Consider the following 22,940-nt stretch of genomic DNA (forward strand, 5'->3'; position numbering starts at 1 on the left):
AATACAGAGTGTCCTTTAGAATAGACAGATAACCAGGTACTAGTGATCTGTTGCACCAATGTGTATACCCAGCTCGATAGTAATAATCACTCTTCCCGTCCGCTGGTAGCAGTTCCTTTAAATGCGGACGTATCTGGAAATGAGGTATGTTTAATATTGAGCTGTTTTTTGTGTGATATCCAGACTGAATATTGATTTGCCCAGTGCGGTTCACTATGAGGCAGTCTCTTAATTGCTATAGCACAAGCGGGGCACCGTTTTCCTTTTGTGCAGATGGTGATTTAATAGGTACTGGGAGAGCTAGACGGCAGTGTTTCCATTTATGCGAGGTGTATAATGAAGTGCTCACCTCGTCCTCTCCGCCGGACCACACACCGCTTCCAAGCCAAGGTGCCGGCGCTGCCTCAGACGCTCGTCTCTCCTGCAGCCGCTTCTAAGTCTGCTCCTTCTGTGCTGAAATATCGGACTCCACACTACATGGCACTCGCTGATCCTAGTGTCGCTCACTTCCGGACCAGGCTACCGGCGCTGCTTAGAGTACTTGTCTCTCCTGCAGCCGTCTTCTGATTATCTCCCTCTGTGTCAGCGGTGTCGAGCTCCACACTGCCCATGTACCGCACGGCAATTTGCTGTTCCCAGCGCCGCTTCTCCTCGGATATCAATTCACTTTCAGGACATAAGAGCCAATAAATGAAATGCCGGCTTTTGGTAGAAAGTATAGAAAGGTTTACGCGTTTCTCTACCTTTAGATCAACTCGGCAGCTTCCTCAGCTTCCCTTAACCACTTAACTGGCATGGCCAGATCTCATGTGACTGCGCCGTCCCACCCTGTCCCCCCATTTTTGATGAGGAGATCCATTCTGCAGATGTGCATAATATAATGTTTAAATATTTAAAAAAATACTTTTTAAACTTTATTAAATAAAATAAATTTTAAAAAACAATGTTATTAACAGTGTTGAAGGGAAAAATCATCAGTTAAGTGGACAAGCTTAAGACACCCGGCAGGATAAAAAATTCCTCAAGACCCCCAAATTGTTATGATTCCAGTACTCCTGACCGGAGGAGATCTCATGGCAATGGTCAGAGTACTGGAAGGGAATGCTGGTTATGGGAGCGGGAATGGAAAATAGCCCCTGGCGCCCTAACTCCGTTGTCTCGCCCGTGCTGTCAGAAATCCCCTGCGAGACTATGGTTGCTTGAGCCCATGGCAGCCGCGTTTGAAGGGCGGATTAAGTCTGCCCAACTCCGATGCCCCCTCAGGTCTTAATGGGAGACAAAGGGAAATCCGAGACAGGGTGATAACAAGGGGCCCTCTGACTAAACAACCAGGCCAGGGGCTACAAGCTAACTGACAAAACCTAAAGTATGTGCGGAAACCCGCCAGGGAAAAGGACAACCAAAATCCACTTGTCCAATACTCCTACCCGGCACCGCAGGATACCAGAGTGGACCTGTGGAAGCGGAACCCTCCGCAAAATGCACCAAAACATAAATAATAAATAATAAAGAGGACAAGCCGCAACACACGGCAAGGCCGTGACTCACGAACACCACTGGATGTTATAAGGTGATTAGTCAGGACTCCAGGAATTAGATGACAAACTTCCGAGTTCAGAGCTTCCAATACTGGAATGACCGGATACAGCAAGACTGGAACAGACTCTCAGCAAACAAAGACAGCATGCAGGAAGCTATTACCGGCGTCTGTGAGAAGCCCTGGGAGTGTATTTAACAAGGAGTCCTCCAATCAGCGGCCAAAAGGCTGATTAGAATAAATGCCGTGCAGCTGCCTTGCTGCCCGGCCAGAGAGCAGGAGAAAACATTAACCGTTAAAGCCTAGCAACGGGGAACACGGTCCGCCAGTGGCGTCCCCGTTGCTAGGGTCCGTGCGGCTCAGCGCGCCCGGCGTCCAGCGTTGCCAGGGAGCCGGCGGCTGTTCGCGTACGGCATCCCTGGTTGCTAGGCGCCGGGCCGCACCGACGAGCGGACCCCGGCGCCTAACAGTACCCCCCCCTTGAGGAGGGGTCAAGGAACCCCTAAAGCCAGGCTTCCAAGGAAACTCCCGAAAAAATGCCCTCTTGAGCCTTGGGGCATGAAGATCCTTATCCAGGACCCAGGACCTTTCCTCTGGACCATAACCTCTCCAGTGAACCAGAAAATAGAGCCGGCCCCTGGACAACTTGGAATCGAGAACCTTCTCCACCAGGAACTCCTGTTGCCCCTGTACATCCACTGGAGATCTTCCCTGAGAGATCTTCCGAGGAAATTTATTGGAAGAAATGTATGGCTTCAACAGGGAGCAATGAAACGTATTACCAATCCGAAGAGATTTTGGTAAACGTAACCGGAAAGCAACTGGGTTAACTTTTTTAATGATATGAAATGGTCCAATAAATTTGGGTCCCAACCTAGCTGAAGATTGTCGAAGTCTAATGTTACGAGTCGACAACCATACCCTATCTCCCACTTTAAAACTGCAAGGACGTCGGAGCCGGTCAGAAAATTTTTTCTCTCGAAAGGCCGCTTTTCTGAGAGCAAGGTGCACTTTTTTCCAAATGGCTCTGAGATGAGAGGTTAAGGTTAGCGAGGAAACTGAGGAATGTTGAAAAAAAGAATTAGCTCTGGGGTGAAAACCAAAAACTGAAAAGAATGGAGACACGTTGGTGGAGGAATGACAAGAATTATTGTAAGCAAACTCCGCCAATGGAATAAACTCGGACCAATCATTCTGGAGTTTAGCTGAATACAAACGCAAATACTGTTTCAATGATTGGTTAACTCGCTCGGTTTGCCCGTTGGACTGTGGGTGGTAACCAGATGTTAATGATAATCTCATCTTTAATGAAGCACAGAAACACTTCCAGAATTGTGCAATGAATTGTGGACCCCGATCAGAAACAATATCAGTGGGCAACCCATGAAGTCTGAAAACATGGCGGAGAAACAACACTGCCAATCCTTGGGCAGATGGCAGTCGGGGAAGGGCAATGAAATGAGCCATCTTGCTAAAACGGTCTACTACCACCCAAATGACTCTGCACCCAGCTGAAAGGGGAAGGTCCACCACAAAATCCATGGAAATATGAGACCATGGCCTGAGAGGGACATTCAAGGGCATAAGTTGCCCGATAGGCAAGGAACGGGGAACCTTATACTGTGCACAAACCTGACATGAAGAAACAAACTCCTTAACGTCTTTAGAAAGACCAGGCCACCATACTGAGCGGGAGACTAACTCCAATGTCTTAGAGATCCCCGGATGCCCGGAAACTTTGTTATCATGGAACTCAGTCAAAACAGTTGCTCTCAAGAACTCAGGGACGTAAAGACGACCAGCAGGAGTATTTCCAGGAGCTTGGTGTTGAAGCTGTTTTAACTGGGTAAATAAATCTTGTGTGAGGCCTGCCCAAATGACTGAAGATGGAAGTATGGGAGTAACAGGACTGTTATCATGAACCGGAAGAAAACTGCGTGACAGAGCATCTGCCTTGGTATTCTTGGAACCTGGCCTGAAAGTTATAATAAATTTGAAACGAGTAAAGAACAAAGCCCAACGAGCCTGCCGGGCATTCAGCCGCTTAGCTGATTCGATGTATTGCAGATTCTTATGGTCAGTCAATACTGAAATGGTATGTGTTACTCCCTCAAGCCAATGCCTCCACTCCTCGAAAGCCCTTAATAGCCAGTAACTCCCGGTTACCAACATTGTAGTTGGATTCAGCGGATGAGAATTTCCTGGACATAAAGGCACAAGGATGTAGTTCCAGAGTGTCCGGATCCTTCTGAGATAGGATAGCCCCCACCCCAACCTCCGAGGCATCAACCTCAACAATGAAGGGCAATTCTGGGTTGGGATGTCTGAGGACTGGAGCTGAGACAAAAGCTTGTTTCAAGGCCTGAAAGGATAACTCGGCTTCATGTGACCAGTTGGTAGGATCCGCTCCCTTCTTAGTCAGTGCAACAATGGGAGCAACCAGGTCGGAAAAAGAATGAATACATTTTCTATAATAATTCGCAAACCCTAAAAAGCGCTGAATTGCTTTTAAGTTGGTGGGTTGCGCCCAGCTAAGGATGGCTTGGAGCTTCTTAGGTTCCATGCAGAATCCCCGAGGGGAAATAATGTACCCTAAAAAGGATACCTCCGTGACATGAAACTCGCACTTCTCCAGCTTGGCATATAGATGATTTTCACGTAATTTTTGAAGAACCTGACGCACCTGGGTAACATGTTGTTCAATTGATTCAGAATAGATCAGGATGTCGTCTAAGTAAACGACCACGGATCTTCCTAGAAAATCACGGAGCACATCGTTAATGAGATCCTGGAATACTGCCGGAGCGTTAGACAAGCCGAACGGCATCACCAGATACTCGTAGTGACCCGACTGAGTACTGAAAGCCGTCTTCCACTCATCTCCCGACTTGATTCGGATGAGGTTATACGCTCCCCTCAGGTCAATTTTAGAAAAAATCACAGCCGAACGCAGCTGATCAAAGAGGACAGAAATCAGCGGCAGAGGGTAAGTATTTTTAACTGAGATCTTATTCAGGGCTCTAAAGTCAATGCAAGGTCTGAGTGATCCGTCTTTTTTCTCCACAAAGAAGAAGCCTGCACTTAAAGGGGATTTAGATGGCCTGATAAATCCTTTCCCTAGGCTCTCCTTAACATACTCATTCATGGCCGCAGTTTCTGGCCCGGATAATGCATATAACCTTCCCTTTGGCAATGTGGCACCAGGAATTAGCTCAATAGCACAATCATAAGGCCGATGGGGAGGCAGAATGTCTGCATTGCCCTTGGAAAACACATCAACAAAGTCCTGGTATTCCACGGGAATGAGTTCGGGAATGGCAGCAGCTATTCTGACGGGAAACGTAATACATTCCTTATTACAGATGGTACCCCATTGTGAAATCTCCCCCGACTGCCAATCAATGGTGGGATTATGAAAGGCCAGCCAAGGGTGACCTAGAACCACTGGAACTGCTGGGCAATGGGTAAGGAAAAACTCGATTTTTTCGGAATGAAGAGCTCCTACCGTAAGTAGTACAGGGGGTGTACAGAGGGAAATAACCCCATTGGACAAGGGACTCCCATCTTCTAAACCATGCATGGTGATACACCTACCCAAGGCTAACTGAGGAATACCTAAGGCCTTGGCCCACGTTAAGTCCATAAAGTTCCCTGCAGCTCCACTGTCAACAAAAGCCGACACCGAGGAACAGAGGCTGCCAAAGGAAACTTTAGCTGGGACTAAAAGGGAGTTCTTCGAGGAGATAAGCTGCAGACCAAAGTGAACCCCCTCACAATTCACTTGGTCGAGGCGTTTTCCTGACTTGATCGGACAATTACGGGCAAAATGTCCCTTACCCCCACAGTACAAACAAAGACCAGAGTTTTGCCTTCTGGCTCTTTCTTCTGGAGACAGCCGGGAGAGACCCATCTGCATGGGCTTCTCTACGTCCTCAGGAATGGAAAATACACATGGAGTAGACCTGACAGGTGCTCCTTTTTCAGCCCTCCGCTCTCTGAGACGACGATCAATCTTAATAGAAAGCTCCATGAGTTTATCGAGAGTCTCAGGAGCGGGATACTGAAGGAGACTGTCTTTTATAGACTCTGATAAGCCGAGGCGAAACTGACTGCGCAGGGCTGGGTCATTCCAGCCACAGTCGTTCGACCAACGGCGAAACTCTGTACAAAAAACTTCTGCAGGATTTCTACCCTGTCTGAGAGTGCGTAACTGACTCTCAGCGGATGCCTCTCTATCAGGGTCATCATACAGTGGGGCATTACATATCTGACACAGTGGAGCAATGTATATATGGCAAATTGGGGCAATGAGTATCTGACACAGTGGGGCATTGTATATCTGGAACAGTGGGGCAATGTATATCTGGCACAGTGGGGCATTGTATATCTGGCACAGTGGGGCAATGTATATCTTGCACTGTGGGGCAATGTATATCTGGCACAGTGGGGCATTGTATATCTGGCACAGTGGGGCAATGTATATCTGGCACAGTGGGGCAATGTATATCTGACACAGTGGGGCATTTGTGTATCTTGCACAGTGGGGCAATGTATATCTTGCACAGTGGGGCAATGTATATCCTGCACTGTGGGGCAATGTATATCTGGCACAGTGGTACATTTGTGTATCTGGCACAGTGGGGCAATGCATATCTGGCACTGTGGGCCATTGTATATCTGGCACAGTGGGGTAATGTATATCTGGCACAGTGGGGCATTTGTGTATCTGGCACAGTTGGGCAATGTATATTTGGCACAGTGGGGCAATGTATATCTGGCACTGTGGGGCAATGTATATCTGGCACAGTGAGGCATTGTATATTTGGCACAGTGGGACAATGTATATCTGGCACAGTGGGGCAATGTGTATCTGGCACAGTGGGGGCAATGTGTATCTGGCACAGTGGGGCAATGTGTATCTGGCACAGTGGGGCAATGTATATGTGGCACAGTGGGGCATTGTATATCTGGCACAGTGGGACAATGTATATCTGGCACAGTCGGGCAATGTATATCTGGCACAGTGGGGCAATGTATATCCTGCACTGTGGGGCAATGTATATCTGGCACAGTGGTGCATTTGTGTATCTGGCACAGTGGGGCAATGCATATCTGCCACTGTGGGCCATTGTATATCTGGCACAGTGGGGTAATGTATATCTGGCACAGTGGGTCAATGTAAACCTGGCACAGTGGGGCATTACATATCTGACACAGTGGAGCAATGTATATATGGCAAAGTGGGGCAATGAGTATCTGACACAGTGGGGCATTGTATATCTGGAACAGTGGGGCAATGTATATCTGGCACAGTGGGGCATTGTATATCTGGCACAGTGGGGCAATGTATATCTTTCACTGTGGGGCAATGTATATCTGGCACAGTGGGGCATTGTATATCTGGCACAGTGGGGCATTGTATATCTGGTACAGTGGGGCAATGTATATCTGACACAGTGGGGCATTTGTGTATCTTGCACAGTGGGGCAATGTATATCTGGCACAGTGGGGCAATGTATATCTTGCACAGTGGGGCAATGTATATCCTGCACTGTGGGGCAATGTATATCTGGCACAGTGGTGCATTTGTGTATCTGGCACAGTGGGGCAATGCATATCTGGCACTGTGGGCCATTGTATATCTGGCACAGTGGGGTAATGTATATCTGGCACAGTGGGGCAATGTATATCTGGCACAGTGGGGCATTTGTGTATCTGGCACAGTTGGGCAATGTATATTTGGCACAGTGGGGCAATGTATATCAGGCACTGTGGGGCAATGTATATCTGGCACAGTGGGGCAATGTGTATCTGGCACAGTGGGGGCAATGTGTATCTGGCATAGTGGGGCAATGTGTATCTGGCACAGTGGGGCAATGTATATCTGGCACAGTGGGGCATTGTATATCTGGCACAGTGGGACAATGTATATCTGGCACAGTCGGGCAATGTATATCTGGCACAGTGGGGCAATGTATATCCTGCACTGTGGGGCAATGTATATCTGGCACAGTGGTGCATTTGTGTATCTGGCACAGTGGGGCAATGCATATCTGGCACTGTGGGCCATTGTATATCTGGCACAGTGGGGTAATGTATATCTGGCACAGTGGGGCAATGTATATCTGGCACAGTGGGGCAATGTATATCTGACACAGTGGGACATTGTATATCTGCACAGTGGGGCAATGTATATCTTGCACAGTGGGGCAATGTATATCTGGCACAGTGGGGCAATTTATATCTGGCACAGAGGGGCAATGTATATCTAGCACAGCGGGGCATTTGTGTATCTGGCACAGTGGGGCAATGTATAGCTGGCACAGTGGGGCAATGTATGTCTTGTACTGTGGGGCAATGTATATCTGGCACAGTGGGGTAATGTATATCTTGCACAGTGGGGCAATGTATATCCTGCACTGTGGGGCAATGTATATCTGGCACAGTGGTGCATTTGTGTTTCTGGAACTGTGGGGCAATGTATATCTATCACTGTGGGGCAATGTATATCTGACACAGTGGGGCATTGTATATCTGGCACAGTGGAACAATGTATATCTGGCAGTGGGGCAATGTATAGCTGGCACAGTGGGGCATTTGTATATCTGGCACAGTGAGGCATTGTATATCTGGCACATTAAGGCAATGTATCTGGAACAGTGGGACAATGTATATCTGGCAGAGTGGGGCAATATGTATCTGGCACAGTGGGGCAATATGTATCTGGCACAGAGGAGCAATGTATATCTGGCACAGTGGGGCAATGTATATCTGGCACAGTGGGGCATTTGTCTATCTGGCACAGTGGGGCAATGTATATCTGGCACTGTGGGGCAATGTATATCTGGCACAGTGGGGCATTGTATATTTGGCACAGTGGGGCAATGTATATCTAGCACAGTGGGGCAATGTGTATCTGGCACAGTGGGGCAATGTATATCTAGCACAGTGGGGCAATGTATATCTGGCACGGTGGGGCATTTGTATATCTGGCACAGTGGGGCAATGTATATCTGGAACAGTGGGACAAATGTATATCTGGCAGAGTGGGGCAATATGTATCTGGCACAGTGGGGCAATATGTATCTGGCACAGTGGGGCAATGTGTATCTGGCACAGTGGAGCAATGTATATCTGGCACAATCGGGCAATGTATATCTGGATCAGTGGGGAAATGTATATCTGGCACAGTGGGGTAATGTATATCTGGCACAGTGGGGCATTTGTGTATCTGGCACAGTTGGGCAATGTGTATTTGGCACAGTGGGGCAATGTATATCTGACACTGTGGGGCAATGTATATCTGGCACAGTGAGGCATTGTATATTTGGCACAGTGGGGCAATGTATATCTGGCACAGTGGGGCAATGTGTATCTGGCACAGTGGGGGCAATGTGTATCTGGCACAGTGGGGCAATGTGTATCTGGCACAGTGGGGCAATGTGTATCTGGCACAGTGGGGCAATGTATATCTGGCACAGTGGGGCATTGTATATCTGGCACAGTGGGACAATGTATATCTGGCACAGCCGGGCAATGTATATCTGGCACAGTGGGGTAATGTATATCTTGCACAGTGGGGCATTTGTGTATCTGGCACAGTGGGGCAATGTATATCTGGCACAGTGGGGCATTGTATATCTGGCACAGTGGGACAATGTATATCTGGCACAGTCGAGCAATGTATATCTGGCACAGTGGGGTAATGTATATCTCGCACAGTGGGGCATTTGTGTATCAGGCACTGTGGGGCAATGTATATCTGGCACAGTGGGGCATTGTATATTTGGCACAGTAGGGCAATGTATATCTGGCACAGTGGGGCAATGTGTATCTGGCACAGTGGGGGCAATGTGTATCTGGCACAGTTGGGGCAATGTGTATCTGGCACAGTGGGGCAATGTATATCTGGCACAGTGGGGCATTGTATATCTGGCACAGTGGGACAATGTATATCTGGCACAGTCGGGCAATGTATATCTGGCACAGTGGAGTAATGTATATCTGGCACAGTGGGGCATTTCTGTATCTGGCACAGTGGGGCAATGTATATCTGGCACAGCGGGGCAATGTATATCTGGCACAGTGGGGCAATGTATGTCTTGAACTTTGGGGCAATGTATATCTGGCACAGTGGGGCATTTGTGTATCTGGCACAGTGGGGCAATGTATATCTGGCACAGTGGGGCAATGTATATCTGGCACTGTGGGGCAATGTATATCTGGCAAAGTGGGGCATTGTATATTTGGCACAGTGGGGCAATGTATATCTGGCACAGTGGGACAATGTGTATCTGTCACAGTGGGGCATTTGTGTATCTGACACAGTGGGGCAATGTATATCTGACACAGTGGGGCAATGTATATCTGGCACAGTTGGGCAATGTATATCTGACACAGTGGGGCATTGTATATCAGGCACAGTGGGGCAATGTATATCTGGCACAGATGGGCAATGTATATCTTCCACTGTGGGGCAATGTATATCTGACACAATGGGGCATTGTATATCTTGCACAGTGGGACAATGTATATCTGACACAGTGGGGCAATGTATATCTGTCACAGTGGGGCATTTGTATATCTGGCACAGGGGGGAAATGTATATCTGGCACAGTGGGGAAATGTATATCTGGCAGAGTGGGGCAATATGTATCTGGCACAGAGGGGCAATGTGTATCTGGCACAGTGGGGCAATGTATATCTGGCACAGTGCGGAAATGTATATCTGGCACAGTGGGGCAATGTGTATCTGGCACAGTAGGGCATTGTATATTTGGCACAGTGGGGCAATGTGTATCTGGCACAGTGGGGCAATGTATATCTGGCACAGTGGGGCAATGTATATCTGGCACAGTGGGACAATGTATATCTGGCACAGTCGGGCAATGTATATCTGGCACAGTGGGGCATTGTATATTTGGCACAGTGGGGCAATGTATATCTGGCACAGTGGGACAATGTGTATCTGTCACAGTGGGGCATTGTATATTTGGCACAGTGGGGCAATGTGTATCTGGCACAGTGGGACAATGTGTATCTGTCACAGTGGGGCATTTGTGTATCTGACACAGTGGGGCAATGTATATCTGGCACAGTCGGGCAATGTATATCTGGCACAGTGGGGCATTGTATATTTGGCACAGTGGGGCAATGTATATCTGGCACAGTGGGACAATGTGTATCTGTCACAGTGGGGCATTGTATATTTGGCACAGTGGGGCAATGTGTATCTGGCACAGTGGGACAATGTGTATCTGTCACAGTGGGGCATTTGTGTATCTGACACAGTGGGGCAATGTATATCTGGCACAGTTGGGCAATGTATATCTTGCACTGTGGGGCAATGTATATCTGACACAGTGGGGCATTGTGTATCTGACACAGTGGGGCATTGTATATCTGGCACAGTGGGGCAATGTATATCTGGCACAGATGGGCAATGTATATCTTCCACTGTGGGGCAATGTATATCTGACACAATGGGGCATTGTATATCTGGCACAGTGGGACAATGTATATCTGGCACAGTGGGGCAATGTTTATCTGGCACAGTGGGGCATTTGTATATCTGGCACAGTGGGGAAATGTATATCTGGCACAGTGGGGAAATGTATATCTGGCAGAGTGGGGCAATATGTATCTGGCACAGAGGGGCAATGTGTATCTGGCACAGTGGGGCAATGTATATCTGGCACAGTGGGGCAATGTATATCTGGCACAGTGGGGCAATGTGTATCTGGCACAGTAGGGCATTGTATATTTGGCACAGTGGGGCAATGTATATCTGGCACAGTGGGGCAATGTGTATCTGGCACAGTGGGGGCAATGTGTATCTGGCACAGTGGGGGCAATGTGTATCTTGCACAGTGGGGGCAATGTGTATCTGGCACAGTGGGGCAATGTATATGTTGCACTGTGGGGCAATGTATATCTGACACAGTGGGGCATTGTATATCTGGCACAGTGGGGCAATGTATATCTGTCACAAATGGGCAATGTATATCTTCCACTGTTGGGCAATGTATATCTGACACAATGGGGCATTGTATATCTGGCACGGGTTCACTACGGCTGGCCGGCGGTCGGGCTCCCGGCGACCAGCATACCGGCGCCGGGAGCCCGACCGCCGGCTTACCGACAGTGTGGCGAGCGCAAATGAGCCCCTTGCGGGCTCGCTGCGCTCGCCACGCTACGCGCGCCACACTATTTTATTCTCCCTCTATGGGGGTCGTGGACCCCCACGAGGGAAAATAAGTGTCGGTATGCCGGCTGTCGGGCTCCCGGCGCCGGTATACTGAGCGCCGGGAGCCCGACCGCCGGCATACAGAAGACCACCCATCTGGCACAGTGGGACAATGTATATCTGGCACAGTGGGGCAATGTATATCTGGCACAGTGGGGCATTTGTATATATGGCACAGTGAGGCATTGTATATCTGGCACAGTAAGGCAATGTATATCTGGAACAGTGGGACAATGTATATCTGGCAAAGTGGGGCAATATGTATCTGGCAATGTGGGGCAATATGTTTCTGGCCAGTGGGGCAATGTGTATCTGGCACACTGGGGCATTGTATATCTGGCACAGTGAGGCAATGTATATCTGGCACAGTGGGGTAATGTATATCTTGCACAGTGGGGCATTTGTGTATCTGGCACAGTGGGGCAATGTGTATCTGGCACACTGGGGCATTGTATATCTGGCACAGTGAGGCAATGTATATCTGGCACAGTGGGGTAATGTATATCTCGCACAGTGAGGGGCATTTGTGTATCTGGCACTGTGGGGCAATGTATATCTGGCACAGTGGGGCATTGTATATTTGGCACAGTGGGGCAATGTATATCTGGCACAGTGGGGCAATGTGTATCTGGCACAGTGGGGGCAATGTGTATCTGGCACAGTTGGGGCAATGTGTATCTGGCACAGTGGGGCAATGTATATCTGGCACAGTGGGGCATTGTATATCTGGCACAGTGGGACAATGTATATCTGGCACAGTCGGGCAATGTATATCTGGCACAGTGGAGTAATGTATATCTTGCACAGTGGGGCATTTCTGTATCTGGCACAGTGGGGCAATGTATATCTGGCACAGCGGGGCAATGTATATCTGGCACAGTGGGGCAATGTATGTCTTGAACTGTGGGGCAATGTATATCTGGCACAGTGGGGCATTTGTGTATCTGGCACAGTGGGGCAATGTATATCTGGCACAGTGGGGCAATGTATATCTGGCACAGTGGGGCAATGTATGCCTTGCACTGTGGGGCAATGTATATCTGGCACAGTGGGGCATTTGTGTATCTGGCACAGTGGGGCAATGTATATCTGGCACAGTGGGGTAATGTATATCTGGCACTGTGGGGCAATGTATATCTGGCACAGTGGGGCATTGTATATTTGGCACAGTGGGGCAATGTATATCTGGCACAGTGGGACAATGTATATCTGGCACAGTCGGGCAATGTATATCTGGCACAGTGGAGTAATGTATATCTTGCACAGTGGGGCATTTCTGTAACCGGCACAGTGGGGCAATGTATATCTGGCACAGCGGGGCAATGTATATCTGGCACAGTGGGGCATTTGTATATCTGGCACAGTGGGGCAATGTATATCTGGTACAGTGGGACAGTGTGTATCTGTCACAGTGGGGCATTTGTGTATCTGACACAGTGGGGCAATGTATATCTGGCACAGTTGGGCAATGTATATCTGGCACAGTGGGGCATTTGTGTATCTGGCACAGTGGGGCAATGTATATCTGGCACAGTGGGGTAATCAATATCTGGCACTGTGGGGCAATTTATATCTGGCAAAGTGGGGCATTGTATATTTGACACAGTGGGGCAATGTATATCTGGCACAGTGGGACAATGTGTATCTGTCACAGTGGGGCATTTGTGTATCTGACACAGTGGGGCAATGTATATCTGGCACAGTTGGGCAATGTATATCTTGCACTGTGGGGCAATGTATATCTGACTCAGTGGGGCATTGTATATCTGGCACAGTGGGGCAATGTATATCTGGCACAGATGGGCAATGTATATCTTCCACTGTGGGGCAATGTATATCTGACACAATGGGGCATTGTATATCTTGCACAGTGGGACAATGTATATCTGGCACAGTGGGGTAATGTATATCTGTCATAGTGGGGCATTTGTATATCTGGCACAGTGGGGAAATGTATATCTGGCACAGTGGGGAAATGTATATCTGGCAGAGTGGGGCAATATGTATCTGGCACAGAGGGGCAATGTGTATCTGGCACAGTGGGGCAATGTATATCTGGCACAGTGCGGAAAAGTATATCTGGCACAGTGGGGCAATGTGTATCTGGCACAGTAGGGCATTGTATATTTGGCACAGTGGGGCAATGTGTATCTGGCACAGTGGGGCAATGTATATCTGGCACAGTGGGGCAATGTATATCTGGCACAGTGGGACAATGTATATCTGGCACAGTCGGGCAATGTATATCTGGCACAGTGGAGTAATGTATATCTTGCACAGTGGGGCATTTCTGTATCTGGCACAGTGGGGCAATGTATATCTGGCACAGCGGGGCAATGTATATCTGGCACAGTGGGGCAATGTATGTCTTGAACTGTGGGGCAATGTATATCTAGCACAGTGGGGCATTTGTGTATCTGGCACAGTGGGGCAATGTATATCTGGCAAAGTGGGGTAATGTATATCTGTCACTGTGGGGCAATGTATATCTGGCACAGTGGGGCATTGTATATTTGGCACAGTGGGGCAATGTATATCTGGCACAGTGGGACAATGTGTATCTGTCACAGTGGGGCATTGTATATTTGGCACAGTGGGGCAATGTATATCTGGCACAGTGGGACAATGTGTATCTGTCACAGTGGGGCATTTGTGTATCTGACACAGTGGGGCAATGTATATCTGGCACAGTTGGGCAATGTATATCTTGCACTGTGGGGCAATGTATATATGACACAGTGGGGCATTGTATATCTGGCACAGTGGGGCAATGTATATCTGGCACAGATGGGCAATGTATATCTTCCACTGTGGGGCAATGTATATCTGACACAATGGGGCATTGTATATCTGGCACAGTGGGACAATGTATATCTGGCACAGTGGGGCAATGTATATCTGGCACAGTGGGGCATTTGTATATCTGGCACAGTTGGGAAATGTATATCTGGCACAGTGGGGAAATGTATATCTGGCACAGTGGGGAAATGTATATCTGGCAGAGTGGGGCAATATGTATCTGGCTCAGAGGGGCAATGTGTATCTGGCACAGTGGGGCAATGTATATCTGGCACAGTGTGGAAATGTATATCTGGCACAGTGGGGCAATGTGTATCTGGCACAGTAGGGCATTGTATATTTGGCACAGTGGGGCAATGTATATCTGGCACAGTGGGGCAATGTGTATCTGGCACAGTGGGGGCAATGTGTATCTTGCACAGTGGGGGCAATGTGTATCTGGCACAGTGGGGCAATGTATATGTTGCACTGTGGGGCAATGTATATCTGACACAGTGGGGCAATGTATATCTGTCACAAATGGGCAATGTATATCTTCCACTGTGGGGCAATGTATATCTGACACAATGGGGCATTGTATATCTGGCACGGGTTCACTACGGCTGGCCGGCGGTCGGGCTCCCGGCGACCAGCATACCGGCGCCGAGAGCCCGACCGCCGGCTTACCGACAGTGTGGCGAGCGCAAATGAGCCCCTTGCGGGCTCGCTGCGCTCGCCACGCTACGGGCACCACACTATTTTATTCTCCCTCTGTGGGGGTCGTGGACCCCCACGAGGGAAAATAAGTGTCGGTATGCCGGCTGACGGGCTCCCGGCGCCGGTATACTGAGCGCCGGGAGCCCGACCGCCGGCATACAGAAGACCACCCATCTGGCACAGTGGGACAATGTATATCTGGCACAGTGGGGCAATGTATATCTGGCACAGTGGGGCATTTGTATATATGGCACAGTGAGGCATTGTATATCTGGCACAGTAAGGCAATGTATATCTGGAACAGTGGGACAATGTATATCTGGCAAAGTGGGGCAATATGTATCTGGCAATGTGGGGCAATATGTATCTGGCACAGTGGGGCAATGTGTATCTGGCACAGTGCGGCAATGTGTATTTGGCACAGTGGGGCAATGTGTATCTGGCACACTGGGGCATTGTATATCTGGCACAGTGAGGCAATGTATATCTGGCACAGTGGGGTAATGTATATCTTGCACAGTGGGGCATTTGTGTATCTGGCACAGTGGGGCAATGTGTATCTGGCACACTGGGGCATTGTATATCTGGCACAGTGAGGCAATGTATATCTGGCACAGTGGGGTAATGTATATCTCGCACAATGGGGCATTTGTGTATCTGGCACTGTGGGGCAATGTATATCTGGCACAGTGGGGCATTGTATATTTGGCACAGTGGGGCAATGTGTATCTGGCACAGTGGGGGCAATGTGTATCTGGCACAGTGGGGGCAATGTGTATCTGGCACAGTTGGGGAAATGTGTATCTGGCACAGTGGGGCAATGTATATCTGGCACAGTGGGGCATTGTATATCTGGCACAGTGGGACAATGTATATCTGGCACAGTCGGGCAATGTATATCTGGCACAGTGGAGTAATGTATATCTTGCACAGTGGGGCATTTCTGTATCTGGCACAGTGGGGCAAAGTATATCTGGCACAGCGGGGCAATGTATATCTGGCACAGTGGGGCAATGTATGTCTTGAACTGTGGGGCAATGTATATCTGGCACAGTGGGGCATTTGTGTATCTGGCACAGTGGGGCAATGTATATCTGGCACAGTGGGGCAATGTATATCTGGCACAGTGGGGCAATGTATGCCTTGCACTGTGGGGCAATGTATATCTGGCACAGTGGGGCATTTGTGTATCTGGCACAGTGGGGGCAATGTATATCTGGCACAGTGGGGTAATGTATATCTGGCACTGTGGGGCAATGTATATCTGGCACTGTGGGGGATTGTATATTTGGCACAGTGGGGCAATGTATATCTGGCACAGTGGGACAATGTATATCTGGCACAGTCGGGCAATATATATCTGGCACAGTGGAGTAATGTATATCTTGCACAGTGGGGCATTTCTGTATCTGGCACAGTGGGGCAATGTATATCTGGCACAGCGGGGCAATGTATATCTGGCACAGTGGGACAATATATATCTGGCACAGTCGGGCAATGTATATCTGGCACAGTGGAGTAATGTATATCTTGCACAGTGGGGCATTTCTGTATCTGGCACAGCGGGGCAATGTATATCTGGCACAGTGGGGCATTTGTATATCTGGCACAGTGGGGCATTTGTATATCTGGCACAGTGGGGCAATGTATATCTGGCACAGTGGGACAATGTGTATCTGTCAAAGTGGGGCATTTGTGTATCTGACACAGTGGGGCAATGTATAACTGGCACAGTTGGGCAATGTATATCTTGCACTGTGGGGCAATGTATATCTGACACAGTGGGGCAATGTATATCTGGCACAGTGGGGCATTTGTATATCTGGCACAGTGGGGAAATGTATATCTGGCACAGTGGGGCAATGTATATCTGGCACAGTGGGGAAATGTATATCTGGCACAGTGGGGAAATGTATATCTGGCAGAGTGGGGCAATATGTATCTGGCACAGAGGGGCAATGTGTATCTGGCACAGTGGGGCAATGTATATCTGGCATAGTGGGGAAATGTATATCTGGCACAGTGGGGCAATGTATATCTGGCACAGTAGGGCATTGTATATTTGGCACAGTGGGGCAATGTATATCTGGCACAGTGGGGCAATGTGTATCTGGCACAGTGGGGGCAATGTGTATCTGGCACAGTCGGGCAATGTATATCTGGCACAGTGGGGCAATGTATATGTTGCACTGTGGGGCAATGTATATCTGACACAGTGGGGCATTGTTTATCTGGCACAGTGGGGCAATGTATATCTGTCACAGATGGGCAATGTATATCTTCCACTGTGGGGCAATGTATATCTGACACAATGGGGCATTGTATATCTGGCACAGTGGGACAATGTATATCTGGCACAGTGGGGCAATGTATATCTGGCACAGTGGGGCATTTGTATATCTGGCACAGTGGGGAAATGTATATCTGGCACTGTGGGGCAATGTATATCTGACACAGTGGGGCAATGTATATCTGGCACTGTGGGGCATTTGTATATCTGGCACAGTGGGGAAATGTATATCTGGCACAGTGGGGCAATGTATATCTGGCACGGTGGGGAAATGTATATCTGGCAGAGTGGGGCAATATGTATCTGGCACAGAGGGGCAATGTGTATCTGGCACAGTGGGGCAATGCATATCTGGCATAGTGGGGAAATGTATATCTGGCACAGTGGGGCAATGTATATCTGGCACAGTAGGGCATTGTATATTTGGCACAGTGGGGCAATGTATATCTGGCACAGTGGGGGCAATGTGTATCTGGCACAGTGGGGCAATGTATATCTGGCACAGTGGGGCAATGTATATGTTGCACTGTGGGGCAATGTATATCTGACACAGTGGGGCATTGTATATCTGGCACAGTGGGGCATTGTATATCTGGCACAGTGGGGCAATGTATATCTGTCACAGATGGGCAATGTATATCTTCCACTGTGGGGCAATGTATATCTGGCACAGTGGGACAATGTATATCTGGCACAGTGGGGCAATGTATATCTGGCACAGTGGGTCATTTGTATATATGGCACAGTGAGGCATTGTATATCTGGCACAGTAAGGCAATGTATATCTGGAACAGTGGGACAATGTATATCTGGCAGAGTGGGGCAATATGTATCTGGCACTGTGGGGCAATATGTATCTGGCACAGTGGGGCAATGTATATCTGGCACAGTGGGGCAGTGTATATCTGGCACAGTGGGGCATTGTATATCTGGCACAGTGAGGCAATGTATATCTGGCACAGTGGGGTAATGTATATCTGGCACAGTGGGGGATTTGTGTATATAGCACAGTGGGGCAATGTATATCTGGCACAGTGGGGCAATGTATATCTGGCACAGTGGGGCAATGTATATCTGGAACAGTGGGACAATGTATATCTGGCAGAGTGGGGCAATGTGTATCTGGCACAGTGGAGCAATGTGTATCTGGCACAGTGGGGCAATGTGTATCTGGCACACTGGGGCAATGTGTATCTGGCACTGTGGGGCAATGTATATCTGGCACAGTGGGGCATTGTATATCTGGCACAGTGAGGCAATGTATATCTGGCACAGTGGGGCAATGTGTATCTGGCACAGTGGGGCAATGTGTATCTGGCACAGTGGGGGCAATGTGTATCTGACACAGAGGGGCAATGTATATCTGGCACAGTGGGGCAATGTATATCTGGCACTGTGGGGCAATGTATATCTGGCACAGTGGGGCATTGTATATTTGGCACAGTGTGCCAATGTATATCTGGCACAGTGGGACAATGTATATATGGCACAGTGGGGCATTTGTATATATGGCGCAGTGAGGCATTGTATATCTGGCACAGTAAGGCAATGTATATCTGGAACAATGGGACAATGTATATCTGGCACAGTGGGGCATTTGTATATATGGCACAGTGAGGCATTGTATATCTGGCACAGTAAGGCAATGTATATCTGGAACAGTGGGACAATGTATATCTGGCAGAGTGGAGCAATATGTATCTAGCACTGTGGGGCAATATGTATCTGGCACAGTGGGGCAATGTGTATCTGGCACAGTGGGGAAATGTGTATCTGGCACAGTGGGGCAATGTGTATCTGGCACACTGGGGCAATGTGTATCTGGCACAGTGGGGCAATGTATATCTGGCACAGTGGGGCATTGTATATCTGACACAGTGGGGTAATGTATATCTTGCACAGTGGGGCATTTGTGTATCTGGCACAGTGGGGCAATGTATATCTGGCACAGTGGGGCAATGTATGTCTTGAACTTTGGGGCAATGTATATCTGGCACAGTGGGGCATTTGTGTATCTGGCACAGTGGGGCAATGTATATCTGGCACAGTGGGGTAATGTATATCTGGCACTGTGGGGCAATGTATATCTGGCACTGTGGGGCAATGTATATCTGGCACAGTGGGGCATTGTATATTTGGCACAGTGGGGCAATGTATATCTGGCACAGTGGGACAATGTGTATCTGGCACAGTGGGGCATTTTTGTATCTGACACAGTGGGGCAATGTATATCTGGCACAGTTGGGCAATGTATATCTTGCACTGTGGGGCAATGTATATCTGACACAGTGGGGCATTGTATATCTGGCACAGTGGGGCAATGTATATCTGGCACAGGTGGGCAATGTATATCTTCCACTGTGGGGCAATGTATATCTGACACAATGGGGCATTGTATATCTGGCACAGTGGGACAATGTATATCTGGCACAGTGGGGCAATGTATATCTGGCACAGTGGGGCATTTGTATATCTGGCACAGTGGGGAAATGTATATCTGGCACAGTAGGGCAATGTATATCTGGCACAGTGGGGAAATGTATATCTGGCACAGTGGGGAAATGTATATCTGGCAGAGTGGGACAATATGTATCTGGCACAGAGGGGCAATGTGTATCAGGCACAGTAGGGCAATGCATATCTGGCACAGTGGGGAAATGTATATCTGGCACAGTGGGGCAATGTATATCTGGCACAGTGGGGCATTGTATATTTGGCACAGTGGGGCAATGTATATCTGTCACAGTGGGGCAATGTGTATCTGGCACAGTGGGGGCAATGTGTATCTGGCACAGTGGGGCAATGTTTATCTGGCACAGTGGGGCAATGTATATGTTGCACTGTGGGGCAATGTTTATCTGACACAGTGGGGCATTGTATATCTGGCACAGTGGGGCAATGTATATCTGTCACAGATGGGCAATGTATATCTTCCACTGTGGGGCAATGTATATCTGACTCAATGGGGCATTGTATATCTGGCACAGTGGGACAATGTATATCTGGCACAGTGGGGCAATGTATATCTGGCACAGTGGGGCATTTGTATATATGGCACAATGAGGCATTGTATATCTGGCACAGTAAGGCAATGTATATCTGGAACAGTGGGACAATGTATATCTGGCAGAGTGGGGCAATATGTATCTGGCACTGTGGGGCAATATGCATCTGGCACAGTGGGGCAATGTGTATCTGGCACAGTGGGGCAATGTGTATCTGGCACAGTGGGGCAATGTGTATCTGGCACAGAGGGGCAATGTGTATCTGGCACAGTGGGGCAATGTATATCTGGCACAGTGGGGCAATGTATATCTGGCACTGTGGGGCAATGTATATCTGGCACAGTGGGGCATTGTATATTTGGCACAGTGGGCCAATGTATATCTGGCACAGTGGGGCAATGTGTATCTGGCACAGTGGGGGCAATGTGTATCTGGCACAGTGGGGCAATGAATATCTGGCACAGTGGGGCAATGTATATCTTGCACTGTCGGGCAATTTATATCTGACACAGTGGGGCATTGTATATCTGGCACAGTGGGGCAATGTATATCTGGCACAGTGGGGCAATGTATATCTTCCACTGTGGGGCAATGTATATCTGACACAGTGGGGCATTGTATATCTGGCACAGTGGGACAATGTATATCTGGCACAGTAGGGCATTGTATATTTGGCACAGTGGGGCAATGTATATCTGGCACAGTGGGGGCAATGTGTATCTGGCACAGTGGGGCAATGTATATCTGGCACAGTGGGGCAATGTATATGTTGCACAGTGGGGCAATGTATATCTGACACAGTGGGGCATTGTATATCTGGCACAGTGGGGAAATGTATATCTGGCAGAGTGGGGCAATATGTATCTGGCACAGAGGGGCAATGTGTATCTGGCACAGTGGGGCAATGTATATCTTGCACTGTCGGGCAATTTATATCTGACACAGTGGGGCATTGTATATCTGGCACAGTGGGGCAATGTATATCTGGCACAGTGGGGCAATGTATATCTTCCACTGTGGGGCAATGTATATCTGACACAGTGGGGCATTGTATATCTGGCACAGTGGGGCAATGTATATCTGGCACAGTAGGGCATTGTATATTTGGCACAGTGGGGCAATGTATATCTGGCACAGTGGGGGCAATGTGTATCTGGCACAGTGGGGCAATGTATATCTGGCACAGTGGGGCAATGTATATGTTGCACTGTGGGGCAATGTATATCTGACACAGTGGGGCATTGTATATCTGGCACAGTGGGGAAATGTATATCTGGCAGAGTGGGGCAATATGTATCTGGCACAGAGGGGCAATGTGTATCTGGCACAGTGGGGCAATGTATATCTGGCATAGTGGGGAAATGTATATCTGGCACAGTGGGGCAATGTATATCTGGCACATTAGGGCATTGTATATTTGGCACAGTGGGGCAATGTATATCTGGCACAGTGGGGGCAATGTGTATCTTGCACAGTGGGGCAATGTATATCTGGCACAGTGGGGCAATGTATATGTTGCACTGTGGGGCAATGTATATCTGACACAGTGGGGCATTGTATATCTGGCACAGTGGGGCAATGTATATCTGTCACAGATGGGCAATGTATATCTTCCACTGTGGGGCAATGTATGTCTGACACAATGGGGCATTGTATATCTGGCACAGTGGGACAATGTATATCTGGCACAGTGGGGCAATGTATATCTGGCACAGTGGGTCATTTGTATATATGGCACAGTGAGGCATTGTATATCTGGCACAGTAAGGCAATGTATATCTGGAACAGTGGGACAATGTATATCTGGCAGAGTGGGGCAATATGTATCTGGCACTGTGGGGCAATATGTATCTGGCACAGTGGGGCAATGTATATCTGGCATAGTGGGGCAATGTATATCTGGCACAGTGGGGCATTGTATATCTGGCACAGTGAGGCAATGTATATCTGGCACAGTGGGGTAATGTATATCTGGCACAGTGGGGGATTTGTGTATATAGCACAGTGGGGCAATGTATATCTGGCACAGTGGGGCAATGTATATCTGGAACAGTGGGACAATGTATATCTGGCAGAGTGGGGCAATGTGTATCTGGCACAGTGGAGCAATGTGTATCTGGCACAGTGGGGCAATGTGTATCTGGCAAACTGGGGCAATGTGTATCTGGCACTGTGGGGCAATGTATATCTGGCACAGTGGGGCATTGTATATCTGGCACAGTGAGGCAATGTATATCTGGCACAGTCGGGCAATGTGTATCTGGCACAGTGGGGCAATGTGTATCTGGCACAGTGGGGGCAATGTGTATCTGACACAGTGGGGCAATGTATATCTGGCACAGTGGGGCAATGTATATCTGGCACTGT

This window comes from Pseudophryne corroboree, chromosome 2 (assembly GCF_028390025.1).
Source record: "Pseudophryne corroboree isolate aPseCor3 chromosome 2, aPseCor3.hap2, whole genome shotgun sequence".
In the NCBI taxonomy this organism is placed as follows: domain Eukaryota; kingdom Metazoa; phylum Chordata; class Amphibia; order Anura; family Myobatrachidae; genus Pseudophryne; species Pseudophryne corroboree.